Source organism: Arvicola amphibius, chromosome X (genome assembly GCF_903992535.2).
Source record: "Arvicola amphibius chromosome X, mArvAmp1.2, whole genome shotgun sequence".
Taxonomy (NCBI): Eukaryota; Metazoa; Chordata; class Mammalia; order Rodentia; family Cricetidae; genus Arvicola; species Arvicola amphibius.
Window position 1 is genome coordinate 30150241 of NC_052065.1, and position 13389 is coordinate 30163629.

The 13389-nt window shown below is 40.5% G+C and overlaps 1 protein-coding gene across 1 annotated transcript in view; it reads right to left on the minus strand.

The window, feature by feature from the left end:
* Positions 1 to 13389, minus strand: part of Maob (monoamine oxidase B) — a 109116-nt gene that overhangs the window by 47449 nt on the left and 48278 nt on the right. The window lies entirely within an intron of this gene.

Consider the following 13389-nt stretch of genomic DNA (forward strand, 5'->3'; position numbering starts at 1 on the left):
TCATTTTATTCTTTTTTAACTGGTTTTTCTTCCAGAGCTCCATAAAGAAAGTTTAGTCCAGCCTGGATACACAGACAAGATGTCAACAGGACTCTAGATAAAAGGTCTGAATCTAAGCAGGGAAAAATACCTGGTCTCCAAAATAGAAGCAGCATCCTGACCGTAGATGGACCTACATCCTCCCTATTCCAAAGGCTCAATGCCATTCAGTATCACAGTGGCACTCTTCAACAGCCAAAAACACCTACTTCACATAGTTCTCTTAAATAGATGCTTTTATCAACTCCCTTCTGAATGAAGAACAATATATGTAAAAACAATCCTTCCTCTAACCTCTAATTGTGTGTTTATACTATGTAATAGAAATACAAATGTATGATACATGTATATTTATCTACTCCTAGGTTTATCTCATCTGACACAGAGTACCAGCAGTCTCAATGGAATGAGCAGCTTTAATACTAAGTTCCTGAATTAGGAATGGAATGTGGTGGCTTACTATTGTGTTAGTGTGTTTTTTGTTGCTATAATAAAATACCTGGGGGTATTTTATGAATAATAAGAGTTTGGTTTATCATACTGTTTTGGATAGTCAGGAATATTGTGCTAACGTTTTCTCATTTCTGCTGAGCCACCTGCCATGACTCCTGAAATGACAATGTCATATGACAGATGGAGTCATGGCAAGAGTGCATGGAAGAAGGAAAAATCACAGGGAGAGAAAGGAAGGCAAAGGGAGTAGGAAAGGAGCCAGTTTTGGTCCAATATTATAATGTCAGTGTGTGTGTGTGTGTGTGTGACACACACACACACAAGACCACAATGGCAGGTCTGTGGAGGTCAATTTGCAGGAGCAGATTTAATCCTACCTTGTTTGTCGTGGAGAGGGAACTCAACACAGTCAGGCTTGGCATTACTTGCTGAGCAAACTCTCTGGCCCCAGTGCTGCTCTTTTAGAGCAACCAGTATTCAAAGAGAACTAAACAGGTTCCCATGAGAACTACTGTAATCACTTCAAAAAGAAGCTTTTCCATAGCTTAATGATAAGTTTCGTACTAGGCACAATCCCTTAAAGGTTCCACTATCTCTTGACATCACACAACTGGAGACTAAGTCTCTAATACATGAAGCCTTAGGGGACAAAAGCCCTGAACTCTGTAATATCCTGGCTGAATCCCCATTCTAGCACTTATTTAAGCTTGGAGACTAAACTAGATCACATAAATGTTTTGTACCTCAACACCCTCATTGAAAAGGATGGTTGATAATAATGATCAGACCTTTAAATATTAGTGATTTAAGGCATATGCAATGCTTAGAATGGTGCATTATAAATATTAAAACCTCAAAATACATCAGTTATTGTGTGTATTAAATTCAATTTTGAACAGAATCTTTATCAACTGTTAAATACACATTTCTTTTTACCCAGTAGCCTATATTACAGGTGGCTAGGAATTGTGCTTTTTTTCTAGTTTGCACAGGGCAAGGTGTCCTGGTCATCTTCCCTTAACATTTGCCAACTTCGAAAAGGAGGAAGCAGTGAAGGTCAGCAGTACACACACCTATGTCTCTGGGCAGCAGTTTCACCCAGGACTGTGCAAACAACATGCATGCTGTGGGAGAAAGTGACAAGAGCCTCACCTTCTCTAAAACTCTCTTCTTATTGGCCTTCTCCCAGGCCATATTTAAGACAATCAGCATGGATAGCACTTTGGGCCTGTTTTGTTTTTTCCTGAGTTGGTCACAGTCAGGAATAAACTATCACACACATAAGGATATTGGCCCTATGTGAAAGCCATTTACGCTCACCATAAAGGTTTTCTCTTCAATTTCTTGAGTCCTTCAAGGTTTGGGGAACCAGTCAATACCTTCATTTATAGCCATCTTTCTGGTTACTTCACCTTCATTAAGTTTCAACTTACTTACATGTACCAAAGTCATAGGGACATGCCATAATCTTTACATACAGGAGAGTATTCTCAAAGTGAATGGATGCTAATCTGCCCTTAGGAAGCAACAGGAATACAAGGAATTTCATTTGGATTTAATTACGAGTTCATTGTGAAGCCAGATGTTTGCAGCTGCAGCATAAGTAAAGTTAATTTGTGATGTAATATAAGACCTATGTTGTGAGAACTAAGATTTATAGTGATGCCTTGATTTTTTTTCTCATGGTTTATTTTTTTTATATTTAAAAATTTCCATCTCCTCCCCTCCTCCTCCCCCCTCCCTCCCCTCCTCCTCCCCCTTCCCTCCCCTCCTTCTCCCCCTTCCCTCCCCTCCCCTCCACCCATACCTCCCCTCCCTCCCTCTCAAGGCCAAGGAGCCATCAGGGTTCCCCACTCTATGCTAAGTCCAAGGTCCTCCCAACTCCCCCCAGGTCCAGGAAGGTGATCGACCAAGCTGAGAAGGCTCCCACAGAGCCAGTCCAAGCAGAAGAATCAGAGCCCAGCGCCATTGTCCTTTGCTTCTCAGTCAGCCCCCGCTGTTGGCCACATTCAGAGAGACGGGTTTGGTCGCATGATCCATCAGTCCCATTCCAACTGGAGTTGGTGATCTCCCATTAGTTCTGTCCCACTGTCTCCATGAGTGAACGCACCCCTCTCGTTCTTGACTTTCTCCCTCATGTTCTCGCTCCTTCTGCTCCTCATCAGGACCTTGGGAGCTCAGTCCAGTGCTCCAATGTGGGGCTCAGTCACCTTCCCCATCTGTCGCCAGCTGGAGGTTCGCTCATGGTCCTGACTTTCTTTCTCATGTTAAAGATGGATTAGGAATGCTTTAAAAAAATACGTGTGAAGTGGAGGATGGGAAGAGCTTGGGGGAATCGGATGGTTGGGATATAGGAAGGGTGGATATGGGAACAAGGAATTATATATCTTAATTAAGGGAGCCATTCTAGGGTTGGCAGAGACTTGACTCTAGAGGGGTTCCCAGGTGTCCAGGAAGACGCCCCCAGCTAGTTCCTTGGGCAGCTGAGGAGAGGGTGCCAGAAATGTCCAGATCCTATTGCCATACTCATGAGTATCTTGCATATCACCATAGAACCTTCACCAGGCATTGGATGGAGAAAATGACAGAACCCCACATAGGAGCACCGGACTGAGCTCCCAAGGTCCTGATGAGGAGCAAAAGGAGGGAGATCATGAGCAAGGAAGTCAGGACCGTGAGGGGTGCGTTCACCCATTGAGACGGTGGGACAGATCTAATGGGAGACCACCAAGTCCAGTTGGAATGGGACTGATGGAACAGGGGACCAAACCAGACTCTCTGAATGTGGCTGACGGTGGAGGAGGACTGAGAAACCAAGGACAACGGTGATGAGCTTGAACTCTACAGCACGGACGGGCTCACAGTGAGCCTTGTCAGTTTGGTTGCTCACCTTCCTGGACTTAGGGGGAGTTGGGAGGACCTTGGACTTAACATAGTGAAGGGAACCCTGTTGGTTCTTTGGCTTGGAGAGGGAGGGAGTGGGGGTATGGGTGGAAGGGAGGGGAGGGAAGGGGTAGGAGAAGGGGAGGAGATGGAAATTTTTAATAAAAAATGAGAAAAAACAAAAAAAAACGCAAAAAATTAAAAAAAATATGTGGGCCGGGCAGTTGCAGCACAGGCCTTTAATCCCAGCACTTGGGAGGCAGAGGCAGATGGATCTCTGTGAGTTCGAGGCCAGCCTGGTCTACAAGAGCTAGTTCTGGGACAGGCCCCAAAGCTACAGAGAAACCGTGGCTCGAAAAAAGAAATTTAAAAAAAGTGGAGAGCCGGGCGGTGGTGGCGCATGCCTTTAATCCCAGCACTCGGGAGGCAGAGGCAGGCAGATCTCTGAGTTCGAGGCCAGCCTGGTCTACAAGAGCTAGTTCCAGGACAGGCTCTAGAAACTACAGGAAAACCCTGTCTCGAAAAACCAAAAAAAAATAAAATAAAATAAAATAAAAATAAAAATAAAAAAGTGAATTGAACATGTGGTGTGTGATTAATTCAAATAGTACATATTATAAACTGACTAAACATTGGTTTTTACAAAGGTTGTTACAAAATAGAATGCAAAATGTAGCATTAATGATTATTTATATTGATTACATTAAAAGGTTGAGATTATAAATAGATACATTTTAGATATATTGGATGTAATATGATGTATTATTATTTTTAATACTTAGTGCAATAACAATTAATGAAAAAGAGACCATGAGTTTGATGGAGAGTAGGGATGACTTATGCGAGGGTTTGAAGGAAGTAAAGGGAAGGGAGAAATGTTGTAATTGTATATCAAAAATTTTAAAAAAATATTTACTAATAATGAGACCCAGAAGGCATACAGTTTATTGATTTGCATTTTTGGGGTTCATTTACGTGACTAAACTTAATGAAAATAGTATTTTTGTGTTTGAGGCAGGGTTTTATGTAGCCTCAGACCCCTGTGTACCTGAGGATGACTTTCCTGCTTCCATATGTTAGAATTGCGGAAGCTTCCATATGTTGGGTTTGCATTGTTATGGGGATCAAACCCAGGACTTAATGCATGCTAGACAAAGGACTCGACCGCATGAGCTGTATCCATAGCTCTTTTGAAAATAAGCTTTTAGAGCATTTCCATATTGCATTTCTTACATCTGGTTTATTCTAATGCCATTGAAATGTTTTAAATTTTAGGTGCCTATTAGTAAATGAAGCAGAGAACTAAATGATAACCTGTTCTCAATATGTTTTATTAGGAGACATGCTAGATCCATGATGGGATTTATGTTCTTTCTTTCTCAAAGCCAACTTTCCATCCCATTTGAGAAGTATACCATTTGATCCCATGTGGGCTGCTAATAACTTCCATTGCTTTGTTATTATTGTTCTATTATGTGGGGTGGGGGGAGAGGCAGAAACAGGGAGCAGGAGCAAGACACAGTGCATGTATGAAGGTCAAAGAACAGCTTCCAGAGTCTTGTGAGATTCCCTTCTGTATGCCATGATTACCACTAATGAATAAAGAAACTGCTTTGGGCCTATAGCAGAGCTATAGGGGAACAGAGATAGGTGGGGAAAACTAAACAGAATGCTGGGAGAAAGAAGGGTGGAGTTAGGAGAAGCTATGGAGCCTCTGCCAGGGACAGATGTGCTGAAACTTTGCTGATAGACCACGACCTGGTGGTGATGCACAGATTAATGGAGATGGGTTAAATTAAGATGTAAGAGTTAGCCAATAAGAAGCTAGAGCAAATGGGCCAAGCAGTGATTTAAATAAAAATTTTTTTAAAAAAACATAAAAATTTTATATGTACTGGTGTATTGCCTTCATTTATGTCTTTCTAACACACTCTTGCCTGGTGTTGACAGACAACGGAAGAATAATTCAGATCCCATGGAAAGAGAGTTACAGATAGCTGTGAGCCACCATGTAGGTGCTGAAAATCGAGCCTGGGTCTTCTGGAAGAGAAGCCAGTGCTCTTAACCACTAAACCACCTCTCTAGCCCTTGTAAGATGTATTATTAAAATCTACTTTTAATCCTTTTCATCTGTTATTGTGACTTCTAGGAAACTTGAAATTGCTTATATGAATAGATTTTATTTAGACTGGACAAGACAGTTTTGAGCTATTTGAAATGAGATTTCAAATTCTATATATGACAAAAAGAAAGTGAAATGAATGTATTTCAGTACCCTGAACTCAGCTCCACGAGAATAAGAACATTGGCAATGACTGGCCCTGGCAACCTCAGGAAAGGTTTGCAACGTAGCTAATCATAACCAAATTCTATTCTAATCTAAAGAAATTAGAGCAAAATGGAAAGAAATTTAGAGTTAAGCACAACCAGAAAGGGGCATTTTGCTTCTTTTCTATGATCACTTTAGCATGGGCATGTGAGTTCACCTGCAGCCAAATGCTCATCTCCTAGACTCCTCATAGCTCAAGAAACAAACAGAGGAAGGAAGACTGAATTCAAAGCGTCAATTCCCAGTTCAGCATCCAAGAAGCTTACAAAAATATTTTTAGGGCCTGTTTTTCTTCCAAAAGGAATTTGAAAATCTTGGTTCTACCTGGTGCCTCATACTTGATGGCAAGAATTAGAAAAGTGTGTTTTCCAGGCTGGAGAGATGACTCAGAAGTTAAGATAACACATGGCTCTCACAGAGTTATTTAGTTTCCAACACCTTAAATAGGCAGCTGACAACCACTGGTAACTCTGGAAGATTTGATGTCCTCTTCTGGAGTCTATGGGCATCTGCATTCACACGCATGTGCACGCACATGCACACACATATAAAAAATAAATATTTTTAAAGTGAATTTTCCAAAGAAAACCAAATTGTCTTACATATTAAAATGTTCATAAAATCTTCAGGGTATCACAGTAGCTTTGGTTGTGACAGTATTACTTAGTGTTTTCTCTCAAAATGCATTCTCTTTAAAACCTAGTAGTATTATATCTTTTCAGATGGAAAAATAATGGCACAAAAGTGCAAATAACATAGCAAGGTGACACAGAAGTTCATTTGTGGTAATTAATGATAGTGACAATGTCAGGGGGAGAAAACACATGAGATGGAGAGGGGGGAGAGGGAGAGGGCGAGATATTGGGAAAAATCTATAGTTTAGTAATACCAAGATAAGAGCCTTTGGGATTCTGCTTTAAAGCAGATGCTTTGGGATCTAGACTATGTAAGCACTAAGTCTGGTTAGAAGGAGCTTGGTTATTGTTAATAACTATGTAACCCAGGAGGCTACTGCCTAGACAGTAGAGAGGCACAAAGCTCTGCTGGAAACAGCAGCTCAACTTCTTTTCACAAGTCTTGAGCTCACTAATGCCTGTGTGTCTAATATATTTTTAAAAATAAACATGACAGGAGGTCTTTGTAGAAAAGAATGAGTGATACAAAAAGAAAGGAACATAGCCCCTCATATAACAAAATTTATGTTTGAAAAACACTGTACAATTCAGTGTATGGCACTGTAGGCTTCTTTACAACAAGTCTCTACAAAATAGAAATATGAGTAAGGGAATAGATAGATGATTGCTATATCAAGATAGACAAATGGGTGATTAAGGGAGAGAAATGAAAGACGAAATAAAGAAAGGAAGAAGGCAGGAAAGAAAGGACACATAATTAACTTGAGAATTAAATTCAATTTAAGGTTACATTTAAGGTTACAACCTTAAATGACATACAAGCCTTTGAACTTAAAGGAAGAGACAAAAACTGAACTAAACCAAAGGAAGGGATGAGCCTAAATACATATTTTGTAATTGCCACAGAAGGGTTAAGTAAAAAGATCATGAAATTCACGGAGAGACTTGTTTTTATGAAGTACAAGTTAAGCATTGGTGTACATGGATATCATCCTATGAAAGATTAAAGGCATTTTTCTTCTCACCTTCCTGATTTTATGACTGTTAACCACACATTTTTAACAATATTAAGGCTTTTAATGCCAATTATGTTCTGGGTTACAATAGTCAATTATTGTCTTTCTTCATATTTAAGTTTATTGAATGTATTGACACCAATCTTACCACGGTTGAGCTTTTCCTGGAGCCAACTTTGAATCATAAATTGGTAATATTTTGTTTTTTCCCCTTATTTTATTTTTTAAAAAAGAAAACAAGCAATGTTTTTTTCATTTAGCATACCAATTCCAGTTCTCACTCTCTCCCCTCTTCCCATTCTATCCACCTATCCCCCCACCCCCAAACCAATCTTCAGAGAGGGTAGGGCACATCGCTTTGGGGAAGGTCCAAGGCCCTTCCTACTATATCTAGGCTGAGCAAGGTATCCATCCAAAGAGGATGGGTTCCCAAAAAGCCAGTACATGCAGTAGGGATAAATCCTGGTGCCACTGCCAGTGGTCCCGCAATCTGCCCCAGTCATACAACTGTCACCCACATTCAGAGGGTCTAATTTGGTCCTATGCTTGTTCCTTCCCTGTCTGGCTGGAGTTGGCGAGCTCTCATTAGCTCAGGTAAACTGTTTCTGTGGTTGAACCCATCATGGTCTTGACCTCTTTGCTTATATTCTCCCTCTTCTCTCTCTTGAACTGGATTTTGGGAGCTCAGCCCAGTGCTCCACTGCAGGTCTCTGCCTCTGTTTCCATCAGTTGCTAGATGAAGATTCTATGGTGACATTTAACATATTCATCAATCTGACTACTGGGCAAGACCATTTCAGGCACCCTTTCCTCCATTGCTTAGGGTCTTAACCGGCGTCATCCTTGTGGATTCCTGGGAATTTCTCTAGTGCCAGGTTTCTTGGTAGCCCCATAATGGCTCCTTCAATCAAAATATCTCTTTCCTTCCTCCATCTCAACTATCCTGTTCCTTCAAGTTCTCGGCACCCTTCCCCTTCTCCCCTCCTCTTTCCATTCCTTCCTCCCTTCTTCGCCCATCACAATTGGTAATATTTTGAAATAGAGCACTGTTAGTGCAAAACTTTCAAACAGCCAGAAATCAGGAACCATTGGATTAAAAGGCAGAGAAAGAGGCAAAACACTGGGAGAAGTGTTGCTGGAAGGTGGATCTGGTGGCCCTTGCCTATAACCCCAACAGCCCAGGCGCTTGAGGCAGGAAGATGGTGAGTTTGAGATCAGTCTGTGATGCATAATGAGAACTTGTCTCCAATCAAAATATACAAACAAAGGTGTGGATGAAAAAGAAACCTGTTGCCAGGCTAATTTTAAAAACAGATCAAGTACTTTGCTACTTGAAGTTCTCCCAGAAACTGCTGAAAAGATTGGTGGGGATTATCTGCTTAACTTGCTAGTGCACTTGCTCTTGGCAGTGGAATAGCTTTAGATGTCAACAGTTTAGGAACCTTAAAATTACCTCACCATCAGTTTTCAAAGATTATGAACTAATGTTCTCATGGGAAGTTTGAAGGAGTGGCTTGATTGGGATTTGACAACCTACCAGGGATTATCCCTAGAGAAGACTGCTTCCCCCTCCTCAGCAGGCTTTCCCTGCCTGTAGCTCTCCATCTAGTTGCCAGATTTCCCCTGACCACATTAGCATGCCAGTCGGTACTGTCACTTTTCAGACCTCCTTTAGACAATCATACGGTTGAGATTTGGCATGGATACAGCTTCTCTGTATCTCAAAGCAGACATCCTGGTCGCCCGAATCTTATCTTTCCACCCCTCTTCCATGATGTTTCTTGAGCCATAAGTAGAAAAATTGTGGTGTAGATATAGTAATTGGGCCTGGACTTCCCCAGCTAGCTGATTAATGCATTTTGACCAGTTTGAGGTTTCTGCAGTGGTCTTCACCTGTTGCAAAAAGAAACTTCTTTGATGATGGGAGAGAGCTAAAAGTATCGGTGGCCATAAGGATTAGTGTTTAGAATGCTCTTAGAATTTATAGTGGTTTAGGAACATGGTGGTAGTAGAATCTCTGCTAAGTCCATGGGGTCAGCAGCCAAGAGTAGTGGCTAAGTATACAGTGTTAGTCATTCTTTCACTTATGGACAAGGCCTTAAATCCAATTAGACAGCTGTTGCTTACCTTCCAAATATAAGTGTCATTATTGTACCTTTTGGGATATCTTGCCATTCTGGTCATTGTTGTGGTTCATAGACATTGCATCTAGATAAGACTATTAATTGATTTTCTCCTTTGGCATCTTGCATAACAGCATAATTTTCATTTGTTAGATGCAACTATCATTTGGATACTTTATTTTTTAGTATTTTCTACTCCAATACCAAGAGACAATTGAGGGAGTTCACTAAAATGGAATTATTGCAGAGGGAGACCTTGCTGTCTTTATGTGATTTTCATGCACCAGGTTTTCTTTTTCTTTTTTTTAATAAGTTTTTCAAGATAGGATTTCTCTGTGTAGCCCTGGCTGTCATGAAGCTCGCTCTGTAGACTAGGCTGGTCTCAAACTCACAGATATCCACCTGCCTCTGCCTCCTGAGTGCTCGGATTAAAGGTAGGAGTCACCACCACCAGATGCACTGGGTAGTGGATTTCAGAGTTGTCAACAAGACTGAGGAGTGGTGCCAAGTGTTCCCTCTTCCCAGTTTGTTTAGGCAACAGCAGTTATAACAGTAACAAATGGATAATCTAATAGTGAGACGTCTCTTCAGTCACATGCTTCTGCAGAATGAAGCTGACCATAGCAACACGGAAAGGACTTTGACAATAAACTTCGCTTCTATCCACAGGCAAGCAGGTCAAGACTGAAATGCCTTTTTTGCTGAGTTTCTCTCTATAATGGAAGGCTAGAAATAAGTATCACTATGAACCTTTGCTTTCAGTGTTAAGTCACATTACACCTTTGCATTAACCAATAACTTGTTAGATGAGCCTTAAGTCCTAAGATGGTTCCATAAGTACTTATATTTAGTTTCAATTCTCATATATATGTAAGCTTCTGAAACAGAGAAGTTTCTTTTACTGATAGCCTCAGAATTCTCTCCAAAATCTCCAAAGTAGGAATTCAGAAGAACAATAACCAAACAACAAAACAATCACCTATTTATGCATACACAATGACAGAGGATGGGGCAAAAGCCCAAAATACAGCAGTTTCATAAAAAGTGTTCTATTATATTTTTTCTTTTAAAAGGGAAATGATCATTTCCAAGCCATCTAGATAGCTATCTTCTAAATGATACCATAAGAAAGTAACACCAAAATATAAGTGGATTCCTAAAAATAATTGCTAAAGACTAATGGCCGCATCACTAACTTTATTAATTTTTGTTAGCATATATTAATTGTACAAATAATGGGTTTCATTATGGCATACTGTATGTAAAAATGTTGTAAATTATATAAATTTGAGCCGAAGTGATCAATTTTCTCACTGATAATTAGATGTCATAACTTTGGTATTATTTCTTTCATCACAAAGCTATCTTTGGCAAAATCACATTTTGACAACATAAAACAGATCTATAGTAACACTAAAGGAATGTTCATCCTTAGCTACACACAGTTTAGAGGGAATGGATCTAGATGTCATATAGGCCTGTTCATTGCACCAGGGGTTATGGGTCCCTATTATGGAGACAGCAAGAACATAAACAATCTGACATTAACACTCATGCAAGAAATTAAAAACAAATGAAAACATTCCTGTGGCAAGCTAACTCAGAGGATCTGATGACACAGCAAACAGCATACTATTGGATCCATCTTAGGGTTCCAGTTAAGAAATGCATTAAAGTCCACAAAATATATGAGGGAAAATATTATATATTTCCATAAACTGCAGTTTGTGCTCAGAGGCAATAATTATTAAAGTAGGAAATAGAGGCCAATGTTCAAACCGCCAAAGTTGAATTTCCTAAGAGAAGAGATGGGGTTCTGAACCACTGGTTGGCAAGTGCTGGTAAGAATCTCAGAAATAGACAAGCCAATCAGAAACTTTTTTATGGGTTAAAAAATATGAAAAGTGTCACGTGGCCAAGGACAAGAATGGTGCAAAATAGGGAACAAGTTTAGTTTGGGACCAATGACTTCACTATTTTCTTAGCATGAAGGTCTTCACTGGACATAGCTACTGAGCGCCCAGTGTGGCACATCATCCACATTGCAGACCTCCAGTGTCATTGTTGGCTCAGTTTTGCTCACACGAGTGAGAATTAACTAGAGATAAAGTTGTTATACCAAGCATATATTTATGCATATGCATGTGACTTTATAAAATTCACAGATATTTCCCATTTCCTCCAGCAGAGGTCAGACAACAGCAGTCCTGGACTATGAAAATCGAGGAAGCCTTAGAATATTTGAGAGTGATTTTATTTTCAAGAAAAGATAATCGAGGATTTCTTTGTAAAGTGTTTTGCTCTACTTATATTGTCTAACTATTTCTTACAGCAGGCATGCCTTACTTGTGCAATAACAAAAAACAGCACAGTCACTTTAAATTTTATAAAGAGTACATTGGCATATATATTCACCCTGTATTAAGTCGTGGACACTGCTTCATTATTTATATTTTCTTAACTGAGCACAGGTTAATAGAATAGTTTAAGAAGGAAGCACATTCGGCATCCGCTGTAAAATAAAATGATTTAAAGGGCCACATCATGTCCACTGTTGATAACTGGAAGCATTCTTTCTTAAGCAAGAAAGAATCTTACAGCTTTAAGATTGCCAGAATGAAACAAAGCCTCCTAGACACAGCTCCGAGGCAGGAACACCTGCAAAGTGCAAAGAGAACAGCCAGAGTGCGCTGCCATCGTCTCCTTTGTCTGCAGAAACCTACTAGATCTTGGTGCTGCAGTGACTCAGTACTGCAAGTCATGTAGGCAGAATAAGGAACACTTTTTTTTTAAATGGTCAATTTGACAACACATTTAAAAATCAAAGAAGCTAACACAGGAAGTTTACTGAGGACAGCCTTGGTAAGCAAGTCACACTATCACCATTGCGCCTTTCCGTGACTCTTTCATATTGATAAAAAGAAAAGGCTTAGAAAACAAGGTCTTTTGAAAGGCAATCATTTAATTCTCCATTACGCCAAATCAAATAGCTGCTTCATATCTATATTACTAAATGATTTATAATGTCTGGTCTGCTATTTGTGCTTCTTAATCATATCACACAAATGTAAGGCCATTAAATTGTTATACAAATCAAAACTGTTAGTAGTTTCTTTATTTTGTTGTTTGGATTTAACTTTGGATGGTCATGGGGACCAAAGCTAGGGCCTCCTCATACAAGCTTAGCTAGTGCTCTTGCACCTAGGGCTTCATAAATGCTTAGCTTGTTCCCACAAACCTAGACTCTCATACATGTTAAGCATGTGTTTGCAAACATACTATCATACATGCTTAGCATATATGCTCTACTTCCAATCTACTCTCTTAGCTCCTCTTTCTTCCATTTTTCTGAGGGAGTGATGTTTTCCTGCGGCAATAAGTTTCTATGGCTTCCTTCCACCAGAGCAGTTGGAGTGGCTCACAGTTTTAATCTCAATACTCTAGAGGTAGAAACAGATGGGCCTTGAGTCCTGGTCAAGGCTTGGCTACATAATTAAACCATCTTAAATAAAGTCCTGATGAGGAGCAAAAGGAGGGAGATCATGAGCAAGGAAGTCAGGACCATGAGGGGTGCGTTCACCCATTGAGACGGTGGGACAGAACTAACGGGAGATCACCAAGTCCAGTTGGATTGGAACTGATGGAACATGTGACAAAACCGGACTCTCTGAATGTGGCTGACGGTGGAGGAGGACTGAGAAACCAAGGACAATGGCAATGGGCTTAGACTCTACGGCATGGATGGGCTCACTGTGAGCCTTGTCAGTTTGGTTGCTCACCTTCCTGGACTTAGGGGGAGTTGGGAGGACCTTGGACTTAACATAGTGAAGGGAACCCTGATGGTTCTTTGGCCTGGAGAGGGAGGGAGTGGGGGGTATGGGTGGAAAGGAGGGGAGGGGAAGGGGAGTAGG